The sequence below is a fragment of the Notamacropus eugenii genome, chromosome 3, assembly GCF_028372415.1.
Source record: "Notamacropus eugenii isolate mMacEug1 chromosome 3, mMacEug1.pri_v2, whole genome shotgun sequence".
NCBI lineage: Eukaryota > Metazoa > Chordata > Mammalia > Diprotodontia > Macropodidae > Notamacropus > Notamacropus eugenii.
In genome coordinates, this window is record NC_092874.1 from 154,344,208 (window position 1) to 154,362,132 (window position 17,925).

The 17,925-nt window shown below is 37.4% G+C and overlaps 1 protein-coding gene across 9 annotated transcripts in view; it reads right to left on the reverse strand.

Moving 5' to 3' along the window:
• The window catches only part of MAGI2 (membrane associated guanylate kinase, WW and PDZ domain containing 2), a 1,687,880-nt gene that overhangs the window by 75,960 nt on the left and 1,593,995 nt on the right, over positions 1 to 17,925 (reverse strand). The window lies entirely within an intron of this gene.

The following is a 17,925-nucleotide window of genomic DNA, read 5'->3' on the forward strand; positions in this document are numbered from 1 at the left end:
AATTGAACATGAAAGAAATGAGTTTGAATCCCACATTTGTCATCAATCCATGTGATCATGGACTTTCTAACCCTCTCTTTCCTCTTCTGTCAGATGGGGATAATAACACTTGGAACAACCACCTCCTAGGGCTATTGTGAAGCCCAATTGGGATCACATACATAAATTTCTTTATAAACCTTAAAATGGTAATAAATATCTGGTTTTCTCAGTAGTGATGAGGAGGATGGTGATGATGATGATGATGATGATAATTAAATTTTATCAGATGGCCACTAAATCACTTCAAGGAACATGTTCTGAATCTGGAATATACAACTTTGGTTACCCTTCTTCCAGTAATTAACTCATAAGATAATTTCAAACTACCCAATATGTTATTATCAGGATATATATATATATATATATATATATGTGTGTGTGTGTGTGTGTGTGTGTGTATAATATTTATATATATGTATAGATATAGATATCTATCTCTATTCTCTCTCTGTCTCTCTGTCTCTCTCTCTCTCTCTCTATTAGTTAAGGTCTTTGATTTTTTTACATGAAGAGCCACCTTCATGATCCAGGTCAAATGGAATCTTTTCCATGAAGTCCTCCTTGCTTCTCAGTCCTCTCCCTGACCCCCATCATATCCCCAAGCTGGAAGTGATCACCCTGTCATCTGATGTCAAAATGCTTCTTTAATCACATTTATAATATAATAATTACAATTTCTGTTTTGTTTATCTGAATGCATATCTTAACTCTTCAATGAAATACTTTTGTAAGTTTCCAGAGAATGCCCAACTTCTCTTTATACCTCTCTCAGAATTGGTATATTAGACACCCTAGGTATTAGTAAATGCTTATTGAAGAAACAAATGAACAAATATGACGGCAAGGGCTGTATCCTTTCGGTCTTTGTAGCCCAGTTGCCTAACACTTTGCCTTACACATAGTAGATATTTAATACATTTAATTGAAATGAATGAGACACAAGTGGAAAGAGGGTTAAAGTCAGAGTGGGCTGGGGCTCAAGTCCTTGTTCTCTCAATTACTTCTTGTATCACTTTAGACAAGTCACAAGTTCTCTTGGCCTCAGTTACTTTAAATATGAAATGATGATACTGGACCAGATGCCACCTAAAATCACTGCCAATTCTAAATCTAGAAGTCTGTGCTCTTTGTGTTGAAGTAGGACACAGATCTCCAATGTCTATTATAGCAGCTTTGTGTTTGCTGTAGCCAAATGATTGACTTTCTGGTTTAGCCCTTTTTTGTGATTTTTCATTCCCTATTATTTAAATCACTTTTCGATTCAATGGCTCCTGGGTGTTACTGTGGCATTGATTCTTCTCATAGACAAAACTTGGCAGAGGTTTTAAGTTGTGGAAAATTTTTCATCAAACTATTTGAATAAAAAGAATGCTCTGAAGCTTTTGATTAAGCCCTGGCATGCTTATACCTGAAGATTAACCAATTTTCCTCAGTTGTCAGAAAATATTTATATTCTGTGATTCCTTCCAGGTTTTTGTTAATAGATATTAAGAGCAACTAGGTGGGGCAGACAATAGAATGCTAGCCCTGGAGTCAGGAAAATTCGTCTTCAGGAGTTCAAATTTGGCCTCAGACATTGACTAGTTGTGTGACCCTGGGTAAATCATTTAACCCTGTTTGCCTCAGTTCCTCATCTGTAAGTGAGCTGGAGAAGGAAACTGCCAACCACCCCAGTGTCTCTGCCAAGAAAACCTCAAAAGGGGTCACGAAGAGTCAGACACAACTGAATAACAATGACAAAATAGATATTTAAAATAAAATGAGCTCTACTGTGCCGATGTCAAGTCACTCTGCCATACAATTAGCATCAGGAACCTTTGAATTAAATATGTTTCATTTTAATGTAAACCACTTATGACAAATTAGCAAAGAAAAGGACTGTGTGCTTGCTTTACAAAAATACTGTTTATTTGGGCTGCTTAAAGACTGCTGAACATAGCGGGAAAAGAGAAAATCTGTAATACAGTAGGAGATGAGCCTAGCCTTGAAGGTGTGTGTGTGTGTGTGTGTGTGTGTGTGTGTGTGTGTGTGTGTGTGTGTGTGTGTGTGTGTGTGTGTGTGTGTGAAAGACAGAGGGGTGAGTAGAGGGAGATTAGCAAAGGAAAAGAGATATAGAATTCTGCAATCATCGTGGTAGGAAGGACATTTAAAATATTCCTTCCAAAAGATTACAGTCATGGAGATCTTTTTTAGTTGCTCAGTTTTTTTCAATTTTTTCTGACTCTTTGTGACCTCTTTTGGGGTTTTCTTGGCAAAGATACTGAGGTGGTTGGCTATTTCCTTCTCCAGCTTATTTTGCAGATGAGGAAATTGAGGCAAACAAGGTTAAGTGATTTGCCCAGGGGCTCTTTTAGCAAGACTTTTTAAAGTGGGAAAGGCATTGGTGGAACTCCTTTTTCCTTTCCTCTTCCAAACAGATTGGATTAAGTTGCTACACACAGTAGATTTTTGTTGAATTGAGTGGAGAATGTGGACTGCCATACCCTGTGTGTGTGTGTGGGGGGGAGGGGGCTACCCAGAAGAACCCACTATCACCTCTAAATAGATGACCTTGTCTCCTTAGTTCCACTCAGGGCACTTAGGATGAGAAACCTGAAGAAAAGACTGCTAGAATAGATCCTAAACCCCTGTAGGTATACATAGGCCTTGATCAATGAATGGCAAACCTTTCCTTTGTCCCTAATTGTCTCCGCTCTACTCTTCCCCTAGCTTCAATTCCAGATTTCTTTTCAACACAGCCACACTACCTTATGAGGCCACCAATCATGAATTCCCTCTTTTCTCTTTCATCCTTTGGATCCCTTCAGCATCCTTCTCCACTGTTTCCTCCAATTTCTGAAGCAGAGGCTTCTCCTTGCCGACAAGTACTCTATTTATGTGCTCTGCTTATCCTCTCCTATCATAAGTTATCCTTCCCAGTAAGTTGCTGATTAGATCATCCCCTCTCTCCAAATCCTCTACCTCTCTTGATCCATTGGCTCCTATTGCCAACATACATTCACAGATTTTCCTCATCCTCCTCAAAAAATCTTTCATTTAGCCTTGCCATCTCCTTCAGTTATAATTTCTCCTCACTTTCACCAGCATGAATACAAAAGGCTTCTGGAGTGGAAAAGTTAGGAAGAATGTTTAGTGGGGCAGAAGCCCAATTTTCAATGTTTTAAAATAGTACATATCAAGCATATCAATATATTTTTGATAATATCTTTTATATTACTAGTATGCAAATTGTTGGCTAACATGCAAAAAACTACTCATTCCTTGTTGAGAGCAGGGGTAGGGGAAGTTGTTCATCCCTGAACCAAATATTAGTTACCAATGGTTGAGAGATCACTGTGTATTTAATACTATTTTAGACATACACATTAACCCAACAAAAATGAATTTCTTCGCTTAAGGGTTCTGAGGGTAAGGCAGTCATAGTGACAACCAAGACACCATAGATTCAGATCTGAAAAAGACCTTAAAGACCACCAAGTCTTCTTCTCATGTAACAGATAAAATGACTGAGGTTGAGAGAAGTTATATGACTTCCCCAGGATTGGAACCTAAGTATTCCTCACTTCCTGTCCAGTATTTTATCTACTGTGCCTATGAATTAAGAAGAATTAAAAGCATTGAGGGATAAATCAAGTCAACAAGTATTTAATAAGCACCTACTATGTGCCAGGGTCATGAAGAATCAGACTTGACTGAATGACAGCTCAACAACATCGTATGCAAATATATGTCTACATGCACATAAATTTGATTCTGTAGATTCTGAAATCAACTGTTTTCATAGAATTATGAAAGGGGAAGAGGAGAAATAAGCATTTATTAAGTGTATACTATGTGCCACGCACTATACTATGCTAAGCGCTTTATAAATATTCTTTCATTGGACTCTCACAACAATCCTGTGATGGGGGTGTTTTTGTGGTCCCCATTTTGTACTTGAGGAAAATAGGCAGGCAGAGGTTAAGTAACCTGCACACAGTCACTCACACAGCCAGTAAGTGTATGAGGCTGGATTTGAACTCAGTTTTTTCTCATTCTAGGCCCAACATTCTTATCAATTGTGCTACCCACCTCCCTGAAAGAGAGCTGAAAGTCATCTAGCTCAATCCATAGTTGAATAAGAATGCTTTCTACAAATGGTCATCCAATTTTTGCTTGAATGCTTCTAGTGATAATTCTTCCAAATTCAGTCTTTTTGTATTCTACTACTGAGTAGTTCTAATTGTTCAAAAAGAGCAGCTAGGTGGTGTAGCGGATAGACAACTAAGCCTGGAATCAGGAAGGCCTGAGTTCAAATCCAGCCTCATATGCTTACTATTTGTGAGCAAGTCACTTAACCTTATTTGTCTCAGTTTCCTTACCTGTAAAATGAGCTGTAGAAGGAAATGACAAACTTCTCCAGTATCTTTGTCAAGAAACCCCAAATGAGGTCACAAAGAACTGAACACTACTGAGACGATTGAACAACAATTTTAAAATAAAGTTTTTATATAGCTATATATAAAATAAAATATATTAATAGCTGTAGCTATTTATGAAGAGTTGGACATGGATGAACAGCAAAATTGTTCAAAAGATATTGCTTATATAAAAAAACTAAATCTTTTTTTCCTGCTAGCTCTACTTCCTAAGACCAAGAAGAAGAAGTGAAATATTATTTCCACATGATGGCCCTTCAAATACTTCCAGAACGTCAACCCCAGTTCATCCAAATGGTCTTCATATGACATGATTTCACCAGACTTTTCCTTGATTTCCTTCCTAAAATATGATATTCCCAAAATGAAAAGAGGAAGATGTATTCTGACCAGGTCAGAGATCTCCTTAGCTCTTGATGACATGTTTTAGTTAAAATAGCCTGAGTATTTCTTGTTGTTCACTCCTTTTCAGTTGTGTCTGACTTTTCCTAACCCCATTTGGGGTTTTCTTTGCAAAGATACTGGAATGGTTTGCCATTTCCTTCTCCAGCTCATTTTACAGATGAGGCAACTGAGGCAAACAGGGTTAAGTGCCTTGCCCAGATTCACATAGTTAATAAGTTTCTGAGGCCAGATTTGAACTCAGGAAGACTAATCATCTTGACTCTAGGCCTGCTGTTTTATCCACTAGCTCTCACCTAGCTGCCCTAGTATATTAGCTTATATTTTTTGGTCTACAAGCTCTCCAGACTTTTTTAGATGAACTGCTGTCTAGCCCATCTTGTACTTGTGAAGCTAGTTATTCAAACCTAAATGGGAGACCCTGTATTGATGTACATTAAATGTAATCTTATTTGATTCAGTCTCACAATTTAGCTTGTCAAGATCCTTTTGTATCCTGACCATCATCTAACACATTAGCTGTTCCTCCTACCTTTTTCTTATCTACAAATTTGATGTGTGACATCCGTTGCCTTTATCCAACTTGTTAAGAAAAATGTTACACAGTACAAGGCCAAAGACAGATCCCTGAGTAGCTCAATTAAGACCTCTTCATCCAAGCTGGCACCAAACCATTAAATACACCAAACTTTGGTGTCAGCTATTTAACCAGAATCAAGTCTAGCATGCATTTCTCCATTTTGTCCACAAAAATAGCATCAGAGATACTATCAAATGTTTTGCTAAGATATGGGCAAATTATATCTACATTATTTCCCTGATCTGAAAGCTTGGTTGTCAAAGAGTTGCAAATAGTAGAGGGAGTTACCTTACTGTGAATTCCCAACACCTTCAAAATCACAGGTCTGCTTAAAAACCAAAGAAACCAGTTTAGCTACTGTGTCAAAAGAGAAGATGAAATGGTTTTCTTATGGGCTGTGCTCTTGATGAATGGAGGCTGGCTGACTCTTTGTGATCAGTGTTTCATCTCTTAGATGTTTGTTCGCTATCCCTTTAGTGTCTTGCATGAGAACTTTGCTAGGGAGAAAAACCAAGTCTGTTGGCCTCATTGTTGTTGTAGATTCAACTCTTTTTCCTTCTCCAAAAATCAGAATCACATTTTCCCTTCTCTCCTTCTGTATTACTTCTCTCATTTGCCTCAGTCTTTTCAAAGATCATTGAGAGTGACTCAGAAATCGTGGCTATCAGTTCTTTCAGAACTGAGATGTAGTTCATGAGAATCTGGTAACATGAACTCTCTTGCTACCTCCCTCCTTACCTTTATCAGCCTTTTTTGTTTTGTTATGTTCAGTCTAAATATTAGTGCCAAATAGTTGTCATTGTTGGTCTTCTTCCTTCTTCTTTCTCTTATTTTCCTTCTCCCCTTTTTCCTCCTCATCTCTCCAACCAGGAGCTGCAGTTTTAACCCCCCCTTTTCCCTAATACTTACCACCCCATTTTTGGTGGTCCTTTGTTTTCCTCAAAAACTTCAGTTCATTCTGAGTTTTGTATCCCTCACACGATTCTTTATAGGACTTTGCCACACATATTTATTCATTCTCAGTTATCTGTCTTTGCCTCTATCTTCCCTTTATATTTCTTTTAAATCTCCTGTCCTTTTCTTTTTCACTGGAATTACTTCTATTTCTTTAGAATTCCACTCAAACATTTCCCTAGGATGACATCTTCTAAAAATATAGTCCTTGGGATTCTACTTATCCTTTTTTTCTGAATCCACTGAAATCTGCTCTGCAAAAATATAGGATACATGTCAGACTATGCCCAACTTCCTCTCTTGGTATCACAAATTTTAGAATGAGCTGAATTGAATTGAGTTCCTGACTCTGCCCTCTATCACACATTATAATATAGATTGGTTTCTTCCAACAAAGTTCTTCACACTTCCACCACAGAAACCAGGTTTTCCCTGTTGATGGGAGTCAGTTTCAGAATAGTGGAACCTCTCATTGCTTCTTCCAACTTCTCAAGCATAGGATTATCATTAAGACAAGTCAAAAATTATTAGCTCTTTTGTTCTGAGCAGAAGAGCTCAATAGAGGTCCAGAGAACTGAAACCCCAAGTCTCTACTACATCGTGTCTTGGTGCCAGCCTTGCAATCTATTTTCTAGACTCTCATTTGTTTCCTTTCTGTTCAGATCATCTACAGTATGCTCCAATAACACTCTTTCTTTTGTTTCTGCCTCCATTTTTCATATCCAAACACTTTATTCCATGCTTGACCATCTCTACTTCCTAGATTTCCTCTAGTGAATTTAATTCCTTTATATACATCATTACTTTTCCCCTTAGATTCTTTGATACAGTTAGCCTGTGAACCTAGCCTATTCATTTCAAATAAGGCACAACAAGGGGGAGTGGGTAGGGGTGGGACACTTCCAGGGAGCTGGGTATGTGCTCAGTCCCTTTGCTAAAGGACATATACAACACAACAACTCCTCGGTGTACATGAAGATGATTGGTCATTGTGCCAGAAAAAGCCATTCTGTGTACTATGTTGGGATAGCTTTACTTTGTGTTTCCAGAGTTGTAGGGGAGAGGACTTGTATTCCTTCTCTTGACATTCAGCACAAATGATGGTTTTGCTTTTGAATGTCACCAGTGATAAAAATACCATGACTGAATCTTATGGTCTTTGGTTTCTTGCCCAAGATTTCATAATCCTTTAGCAATGTTTTTATAGATTCCTTTTGGCCATGGCATTTGTGTCTATTGGAACCACTAGAGATGTACAGTAGTTATTGGGTTATCCCTCCCTAACACACATTCTAGGGTAAATGTCTTGACTTCTGGAATCTTTGCATGGAATGTAAGATTGTGATTAGGAGTTGTTTTTGTCCTTCGTTTTCGAAGAAGACCATGACATTGGAGGAACGATGAAATGACTTGAACTTGACTTTGCTTTGAGTGAGGGAGGGCTTTGCAAGGTCACCAGCCTCACTTTCTCCTCCTGAGCCATCTGGATTTAATGACCAGATGTTCATCAGGATGACTGGAGATGGCCCAGGATGCAGTGGGACACCCTTGGCCTTTTTAGGCTAATGCCTTTTCAGGTACTGACTTAGAAGGAGGCAATGCCCATTCAGTGAATAGGCCTCTTTAAGAAATACTCTAAAAATCAGGCAAGGACAGAAATGCAGAAGTTGTAGTTTTTCTAGTCAAATGGACAATAAGCTTGTGGATACACTTAGATTTAAAAAAATCAATTTAATAATATGTCATTTTAATGATTATAATTTCAATGTGGGCCACAGGCTTAAGTTTATTCTTTTCCATAAAAACATAAGAATGTAGAACATTTGAACCTGTGTTTTCTCTTCCATCTCTACGCTAACCATGGGCACACATTTTGAATGCAACTCTATCAAGAACACCCTGGCAGAAGGAGTTGATTTTTATTTTCTTTTACTATCTTGATACATGGGGCAGCTAAGTGGCATGGTGGACAGAATGCTGGGAGTGGAGTGAGGAAGACTCACTTTAGTTAGTTCAGATCTGGCTTTAGACACTTTAGTAATTGTGACCCTTGGCAAATCACTTAACACTGTTTACCTCAACTTCCTCATCTGTAAAATGAACTGGAGAAAGAAATGGCAAACCATCCCCCTGTCTTTGCCAAGAAAACCCCAAATGGGGTCACAAAGAGTCTGACATGACTGAAATAACTCAACAACAACAACAAATTTTGATGAATAAAGTCAGAGAGAATGAATGACAAGTCTATGAGGAAAAAATCTTTCACCTTTTTACCACATGGAAGCATTTAATTTCATCTGAGAACCTTTGTAGGCAAGCTGCCCAGTTTCCTGTCATCTGATGAATTTCACTCTCTCATCTTACAGGTTAATCAAGCCAGGGAAAGTATTTGCTGAAACCAACTATAAATTAGCACCTTTTTTCTAAGAGTAAGCAAGAAAATATACCTGTGAGATCCAAGGTTAGGCTCTTCCTCTTCCCATCCATCTCCCTAAACCCCTTGCCCCCCAGCACCAAGCCTCTTTCTTCTAATGCTCATTTACTAAAATTAATCTTTAAATAACTGCCCCATTATTTATAAAGTTTTTTTAAAAAGTTAAATTGAGAATAAGAAAAAAGGAGGAAATGTTGAGTTAGGTAGACTAAGTTACAGGGTAATTGTATTATGGTAAGTAGTTCAAATATATTTTTATATTGCTTAGGAGAAGATAGAAATGCCAACTTAGGCATCTGGGGTTAAGGAACGCAGATTGTATTACAAGGAGATTTGATTACCTTTTCCTCTGGTTTATAAATCCATTAATCTTTAGCAGTCTGGGAAAAATAACAATCTTAATATCGTTTAGTGCAACAAGTACAACATACAAGATAAAACGGCTGTCTTCTATCATAGGTTAGGAAGCTGGGAATTTCAACCAGGTTCATTCAGAGAGGCAGCTTTTTCTTTACAAAACCATCACTTAATATTTGAATTACTTTGGGGCTTTGGGTTTAATGGTTTTTCTTGTCTTGATGGAAAATGAAAGTATGTGAAATCATCATATGTTGGAGACAGTGTGGCACAGAGAGCTAGATTTGGAGTCAGAGGTCCTGGGTTCAAGTCCTAGCCCCGCTGCTTACTATATGTATGACTTTGGATAAGCTTCTAGGGCTTCTTTTCAGCTCTGAATCTGTGATGCTATGTGGAAGAAGTTTAGGAATGCTTGTTAATATCAGGGAATGCTAGAATTTCTTAGGATGACAAGTGCTTCAGAAAAGTGGGAAAAAAACTCAAATGTTTGGGGATTATGTCTACTTTTGCAAGCAGATGGGGGAAGGGGAAAGAAATAAGCATTTATAGAGTATCTGTTCTGTGCCAGGCATGGTACTAAATATTTTATCAACATTATCTCATTTAGTTATCAATAGTTCAATTCAATAAACATCTACTAAGCATCTACCATGTGCCAAGTACTGTGCTAAGCTCTAGGGATACAAAAAGAGGCAAAAGATAAAAACTACTGCCTTCAAGGAGCTTACAGTCTAATGGGGGAGACAACATACAAACAAACATATATATATATAAAGCTATAGAGGACATAGAGGAAATAGAATATATAGGATAAGTAGGCAATATAGGATATATAGAAAATAACTAAAAGTGGGAAAGCTCTAGAAAGTAGTTGCTCTTATTATCTCCATTTTATAATTGAAGAAATTGAGGCAGATTGAGGTTAAGTGACTTGCCCAGTGTCATACAGCTTCTCAGTGTCTGAGACTGAATTTGAACTCAGGTCTTCCTGACTCCAGTCCCCTTTCTAGCTGCCTGCTAGCATTAAGCAAGTAGCGTAATTCAGTATATTCTTGTTGAGGTCTAAATTAGATTGTGGATTAAATTCTGTCTTGAAATACAGCAAGTGAATCCAGATCAGAGCTGTCTGCTATACAGATAACTTTGCAAAAATACTCATCTGCCTTTGTCAGTCCTATGTAGTGAAAGATGGAAATGACCTAAAGGCTAGTATTCTTATTTAGAGCGCTGAACTTTGAGTTGAGAAGCCCTGACTTTGAATCCTGCACCTAAGATACTTAGTAGCTGTGTCACCTTGGATGAATCACTTAAATTTTCTTAGCCTTGGTTTCCTTATCTGTAAAATGTGTGTAATAACAGCATCTCTTGTTGGTCTAAGGGTTGGAGTGTGGATCAAATGAGCAAGCATATATGTACAGTGCTTTGGAAATCTTAAAGTGCTTCTATCTATTCAAAGCATGATGATGATGTGAACAAGCCTGTAATAGACCCTAATTCTTTAATAAGTATAGATCTTTTCATACACTGATCAATACATCCTAGCTAAATCTCCTCTCCAGGTGAACACAATGGGCTTGAATGCAAACCATTTCTGTTGTTAAGGCTTTGGGGTCAATAATAGCCTTGGAGAGGGAGCTTGCTTCTCCAAAGACAGCACAATTCTTGTTAAGAGGCGTCAAGGTAGGCTAAGCTTTAGCGCACCTCAGCAGACCTTTAAAGCTTTCTTGAAATACTGTCTTAAGCACTTCCAATGAAACCATAATGATTTCAATAACACTTAGCTAAGGTCCAATGAGATTTCAGCAACAGTGGATGATACAGATGGTCAATGATAGGGAAAATTGTGTGAAATCAATTCTAAGGGAATAGCTGAAAATAGGGGGATGGGGATGGGGGGGGGAGCAGAATCTAAGCAGAGATCAACAGACCAAGAAATATTGCAGTGATAGGTCTTTACTGTGGTGTGCTAGTGGAGTCATTGAACACTTTAGAGGACAGGATACTTGGGACCCTTAATTGCCCAGTTACTTGAATAAAGGACAGACTTGTGTCTCCTTCCCTCAAATGAGTAGTACCTTTAATCTGTCTGTACTGCAATATAGTGTGTATATGCTTTTTTTTTTGTCTCCTTGCTGTGCCACATAGTATTAAGACTTGTGCTTAAACTATTCCAAGTATCAGTTTCCTATAAATCCTCAAATCCAGGTCTTTGCTCTAACTCAAACTATGAGGGCAAATATAGCAGCAATGGAGCAGTCCCACTCTTCCTCTATAGCCTAAAGACTGACTGAATTAGTTTATGTACAATATTTCCCTTCCAGAGGGGTAGGAGAAAAATCTTAGGTCTTATTAATAATGAAAAAGGTGACAGAGAATATTAGCTATCCATCTGCACATCTATTTTCCTATCTATACACAACTTTTTTGAGACTTCTCTAAAAATGAATTGAAGACATGCACAGTACAGTTCTTAACAGGGGAAGGAAGGTTTTCATAAACAATATTATACAATGGACCACATTTTTACCATCATACAACCGATTGAAAGATGCTGAGAATACAAAATCTCTTTGTGCTCACTCTTTGGTAAAGAACTGTCTGAAAGGCTTTCTGCTAATCCTATGTCTTCCATTCATTTGTTAAAATCATTCAAGATTCCTTGACAGATATAATACAAATAATCTTGTTGAACAACACTCTGATCAACCCCCTTCTCTGTTTTGCCAGAAACAAGCACCATCCTTTTTGATAATAGGATTCTAGCAAAGCTATATGGCTGTGACACATAGAACACAAGACAAAATAAATTGAAAATGAGGAACTTCTAAGGGACAGTGAGGCAGGAGTTCAATGAAGGATTTTAAAAAACGGTATGTGTGAAAAACGTCATCAGAGAGATGTATGATAGGAAAAGAAGATAGGTTAGTCTTATGACAAGGATGAGGGATGACAGGTAGACAGTCTGGGTACTCTACTGGTATGATTACAATACTATGGAAAAGTGAGGAAGGCATACCTCATGTGCTGAACATACTGTGAGTCATGGATGAGAGTTGCACAAAATATCCAAGTTTGGATAGGTTGTGATTAGCATTGTTAGGTGAAATAGCCAAATTTATTAGATTACAGATGTATATGGAATACTCTACTCCCATAGCATCAATGCCCCAGCTTAATGCTTCCAAATCTACACATTTAGCTCTGCTTTCTCCCCTGAGCTTCAGTACGACATTTTTGGCTACTCTACACTTTATGTGTTGCCAGCACTTCAAACTTAACACATCCCAAACTGAACCCATCATCTTTCCAGCTAAACCTGTGTCTTGTCCCAACTTTCTTCCACTGATGACATTACCACCTTTCCACTACCCAAATCTGGGGGCTAGGAATCAACCTTGGTTCTTCCTTCTCTCCTACTCCTGAGATTCCATCAAGTTACCAAGTCTTGGAAAATTACATCTCAACAGTGATTCTCACATCTGTCAGTTCTTCTCCACTCATATTACCATTACTCTAATTTAGGCTCTTACCACCTTTCATCTAGAATATTTGTCCAGTCAGTCATTGACAATCTCCTTGCCTCCAATTTCTCCCTCCTCTAATTCCTCTTTCCCACAGCTGCTAAAATAATCTTTTTAATGCACAATCCTAATCAGAACACAAGAAATTAAGAATGGAACCGGACTAAATTATTTAAAGGCAACATGTAGGAAATAGTATCTGAAGGAAATATCATTGACCAAGGTTAAAAAAATATTCCAACAGTCTGAAAAGCATTTTAGTAACATTTCTGATTTCAAAACTGTCAAATATTTAACTGAAAACAGACAAAAACCTCATAGAATCCTGTTTTTGCCACTGTGAATGAGGAAAGTCACTTAACTTTTTGGGGCTCCAGTTTCCTCATTAATAAAATGAAGGAATAGGCTAGGTGACCTTGAAAGACACCTCCCATTCTAACTCTGTGATCCTATAAATGTTGGATAAGTAATCTGAATCCGATGCTAACTGAAAGGGGATAAGTGTAAGTGTGTTGAAAGACATGAATGAATGGAGAGTGATTTCAAAGGAGGGCTGGCTGAAGTACGGTATTTTCTTACAAGGAAAACAATAACACACCAAACTTTCAATTCCCTTAAAAATTTTAATTTGGATATCTAATCCTGAATAAATGAGCAGAATAAGATCTGAAAATTCTGTGCCCGAGGCAAGAACTGGAAATGACTATAAGAACCTGATGATTTTCATGTGCAAAGATGCGAACGTACACAATTGACTTATTTTGTACCATGTTTTCCTGGCTGATCAAAAAAATTTTTCCCTCAGAATATAACCCCAGGTGGCAATGGAGAATGGGGGGGGGAGGGGTGGCCATGCTGCCTCTCTGGGGCCCACCCCATTATTGTTTGTGTAAAGAATTCCTCACCCTAGGCATGGTAACTCAGGGATCTGGAGAAAAATACTCCTCTAAATGGTCACTAACAGTGTGCCTTTCTTCTAATCTTGGGAGTAAATGGAACAAAATGAAAGATTATTGTATATATTTATCTACTCAGTTATTTTTGTAGATAAAAGGACTTGAATTTTGTTATTTTGGTATACTTCTGTACTATTTCTTTTTGTTGTACTAATCAGCCCATGACTGAGTTTGCTAGTACAATCTATGGGACTCAGGTTGCCATAAACTTCTATTTACCAGGTTTACCCTTGCCTACAAAGACTTGACTTTTTTTCCCCTCCATCCTTCTTTTTTCTGTCCCCTGAAAATTGCACAACTCCCTTTATGGTATTTTGAGGTTCATTCCAATGAATAGAGGGAAGGCATACAGAGTTAGCGGTAAGGATGAGTTTCAAACAAGTTCGGGAACAGATGAAAGAGGTAAGGATTTATAAATTCCAAGTTTCTAACAGGTCAATGTTGATCTCAAAGACCACCATGATATTGGGCTCATTCTTCTTAGCTCCCTTCAGTATAGCTTCCAATTCAGTTTAGGCTACTACTAGCTCAGTGGATGTGGGTTTTGGCTTCCCAGATTTGTTTCTTCCTCTCTCAGGTGGGTATATATAAGGTTAGGGTCTGTCTCCCTCTTCTCAGTCTTGTAAGAAATTTCTTTCTCTAAGGGCTAACTTGGGGACCTGGAGAGAGTTTCTAAGGGAATGTTAAACATGCTTCTGATCTCAAAAGCAATTGAAAGTGAAATGTTATAATATCTACTTGCTTAACCAGAGAATTTTATTTTCTAAACAAAAAGGCTTGCATTTTTGCAGGGAATTTCATATTTGAATAAGATAACAATCTCTTGTTTTCCTTAAACTAAGGGTCTTTACAAAGTAATTTGTGAGGAACATTTAATTCTGGCTGAATTTTGTTTATTTCTATAACATTGATTTTTTTTAAAAAAAGTGCTTCTCTGCATGCATTTTTTGAAGTACACTTATTTTACAACCAGAAGACAGGAGCTGAAGACCTGACTTTATGAATGACCAATTGGAAGTCCCTCAATAAGTTATTAAAACTCTTTGGGTCTCAGTTTTCCATCTGTAAAACTGAAATAATAACAGTTGCTCAGTGTATTGGGTTTCTGGGAGGAAAGCACTTTATAAATCTCAAAGCATTTTAGGAGGATGTAGTTAAGCTTCTCTTTGGAAGTCTTCAAGCAGAGTCTGGGTAACCAATTATCAGAGAGTGTGTGTGTTTGTCCTTCGTTCTCGAAGAAGACCATGCCATCAGAGAAATAATGACATGACTTGCAGTTGACTTTGTTTTGAGTGAGGGAGGACTGTGCAGGTCATCAGCCTCACTTCTCCTCCAGAGCCATCTGAATCTAGTGACTAGATATTCATCAGGATGACTGAAGATGACCCAGGATGAGGCAATTGGGGTTAAGTGACTTGCCCAAGGTCACACAGCTAGTGAGTGTCAAGTGTCTGAGCTAAGATTGAACTCAGGTCCTCCTGACTCCTGACTCCTGCACTGGTGCTTTATCCACTGCTCCACCTAGATGCCCCTCAATTATAGTTAGTAAAAGACTGAAGAAAGGATTAAAAATGAGCTGGAGACTAAATAACATAATCATAAAGAATTAGTCAAACAGCAAACCACAGAAATAATAGATAATTTCTTTGAAGATCATGACAATAATGAGACTACATAACAAAATTTGGGGGATACAACATAAGCAGCCTCTTAAGGGAAAGTTTTATCTCTAAATATTTTAATCAACAAAAAAGAGAACAAATCAGTAAGCTGGGCATGCAAAAATGGGAACTTCTTTTCTGTATGGGTTGGATTAGATGGTTGCTGAGGTACCTTCCAACTCTCACATTCTATGACCTTCCCCTGCAGGTTTCAGTCCTTTTCCCATATCTCACTTCACACCCAGAAATCTGTACATTTTATCCCCTCTTAACTCATGAAGTTATGTTTCTTACCTCTCTTTCTCTCTTCTAATGCAGATTCTATTAGTGAAGTCTTTTTGTAGCCTGCTCTACCAAGCCTTGCTGTTCTAATTTCCCATTTACTTTGATGCAGACTAAACCTCTCATTGTAAATTTGTACCCTTGGTTGATTTGTACCTAACTTCCTACTTATCTGATAAGTTGTGTTGACAGATACACCATGGAACTAGTAGGCATTCTTTCCCAGTCTTTTTCATTTATTGTATCTCATACTTAGTCATGTTTCATACTTAGACGCCTTTGCCTTTCCTAGATAGAAGTACCAGAATTCATGTATTTCTACCCTCTATACAAAAGTTAAATGGCCATGTAGCATTATCATGCTATTCTCATTTTCCAATAATTGGACAAGTTTTACATTGTCATGAAAATAAAAAAGGAAGCTTACTTATTGTGGACTCTAGCTGCAATATTATTTACCCTACTTGAATGTAATTGGGGAAAATGAAAGATTATTATTGTACATACTTGTCTCACCAGATATGCTTATTTTCTAGACAGAAGGACTTAGCTTTCTTCAGGGATTGTTACACTAGCATGAGATAATGATCTTTTGTTTTCCTTAAACTAAGAGGTCTATATATCACATTATCATTTAGCTATTATTCGAGATATGGCTCTTTAATGGGGCTTTAGAATCATAATATCATATAATTTTAACAACGCAAGAAGGCCTAGAGAAACCACAGCCCAACCCCTTCACTTCACAGAAGAAGGCTGGGGCTCAGAAAGGCTAAATGATTTGGCCAAGGTCATGTAAATTAGACTGTGATTTCCTACACCAAATGGAGAAAAACTAATTTTCAAAGAACACATACATATAATGCACCTAAAGAGTCAGCCTGAGAGCAGTAAATAAAATTCAGCCAGGATTAAATGTCTCCCACAAAATCATATTGCAGAGTTATTCTATACCTCTTCCCAGGGTTCTGCTGCCAGATTCCCCCTTTGGTACCAATTTAAAAGCTTTATGTGAATGCTTATTCCTGCATGATGGCTTTCATCTGTCCCATTTAATTTCCTTAGTTCTTTTTTTAAAAAAAATCATGGATATATATGTGTATACATATATATATCCCTTAATAGTATTTTTCCAATTACATGTAAAGATAATTTTCAACATTCATTTTTGTATGATTGTGAATTCCAAATTTTTCTCCCTCCCTCCCTCTCCTCCCCCCTTCCTAAGACTGCAGGTAATCTAATATAGGTTATACATGTACAATCATATTAAATCTACTTCCACATGAGTCACGTTTTAAAAGAAAAATCAAAACAAAAGGAAAAAACCAGGAGAAAGAAAAAAGAACAACAACAAAAGTAAAAATAGTATGCATTTATTTACAGTCAGACTCTATAGTTCTTTCTCTGGATGTTATCATTTTCCATCATGAGTCTTTTGGAATTGTCTTGGATCACTGTATTACTGAGAAGAGCTAAGTCTACTACAGTTGATCATAGCACAATGTTGCTGTTACTATGTACAATGTTCTCCTGGTTCTGTTCACTTCACTCAGCATCAGTTCATGTAAGTTTTTCCAGGTTTTTCTGAAGTCTTCCTGTTCATCATTTCTTACACAATAGTATTCCATTGCATTCATGTACCATCACTTGTTCAGCCATTCCCCACTTGATGGGCATTCCCTTAATTTCCAATTCTTTGCCACTACAAAACAGCTGCTATAAATATTTTTGTATTTGTGTTTTTTCCCCATTTATATGATCTCTTTGGGATACAGTCCTAGAAGTAGTATTGCTGGGTCAAAGGGTATATACAGTTTTATAGCCCTTTGGGCATAGTTCCAAATTGGTCTACAGAATGGTTGGATCAGTTCCCAATTCCAGCAGCAATACATTAGTGTCTCAATTTTCCCACTTCAACATTTGTCATTTTTCTTTTCTGTCATATTAACCACTCTGATAGGTGTGAGGTAGTACCTCAGAATTGTTTTGATATTTATTTCTCTAATCAATAGTGATTTAGAACATTTTTTTCCATATGACTATAGATAACTTTCATTTTTTTCATCCAAAAACTGCCTATTCATATCCTTTGAAATTTTGTCAATTGGGGAATGACCTATAACTTATAAATTTGACCCAGTTCTCTGTATATTTGAGAAATGAGGCCTTTATCAGAGATACTTGCTCTACAGATTGGTTCCCATCTTTCTGCTTTCTTTCTAATCTTGGTTGCATTGGTTTTGTTTGTGCAAAACCTTTTTAATATAATATAATCAAAATTGTCCATTTTACATTTCATAATGTTCTCTATCTCT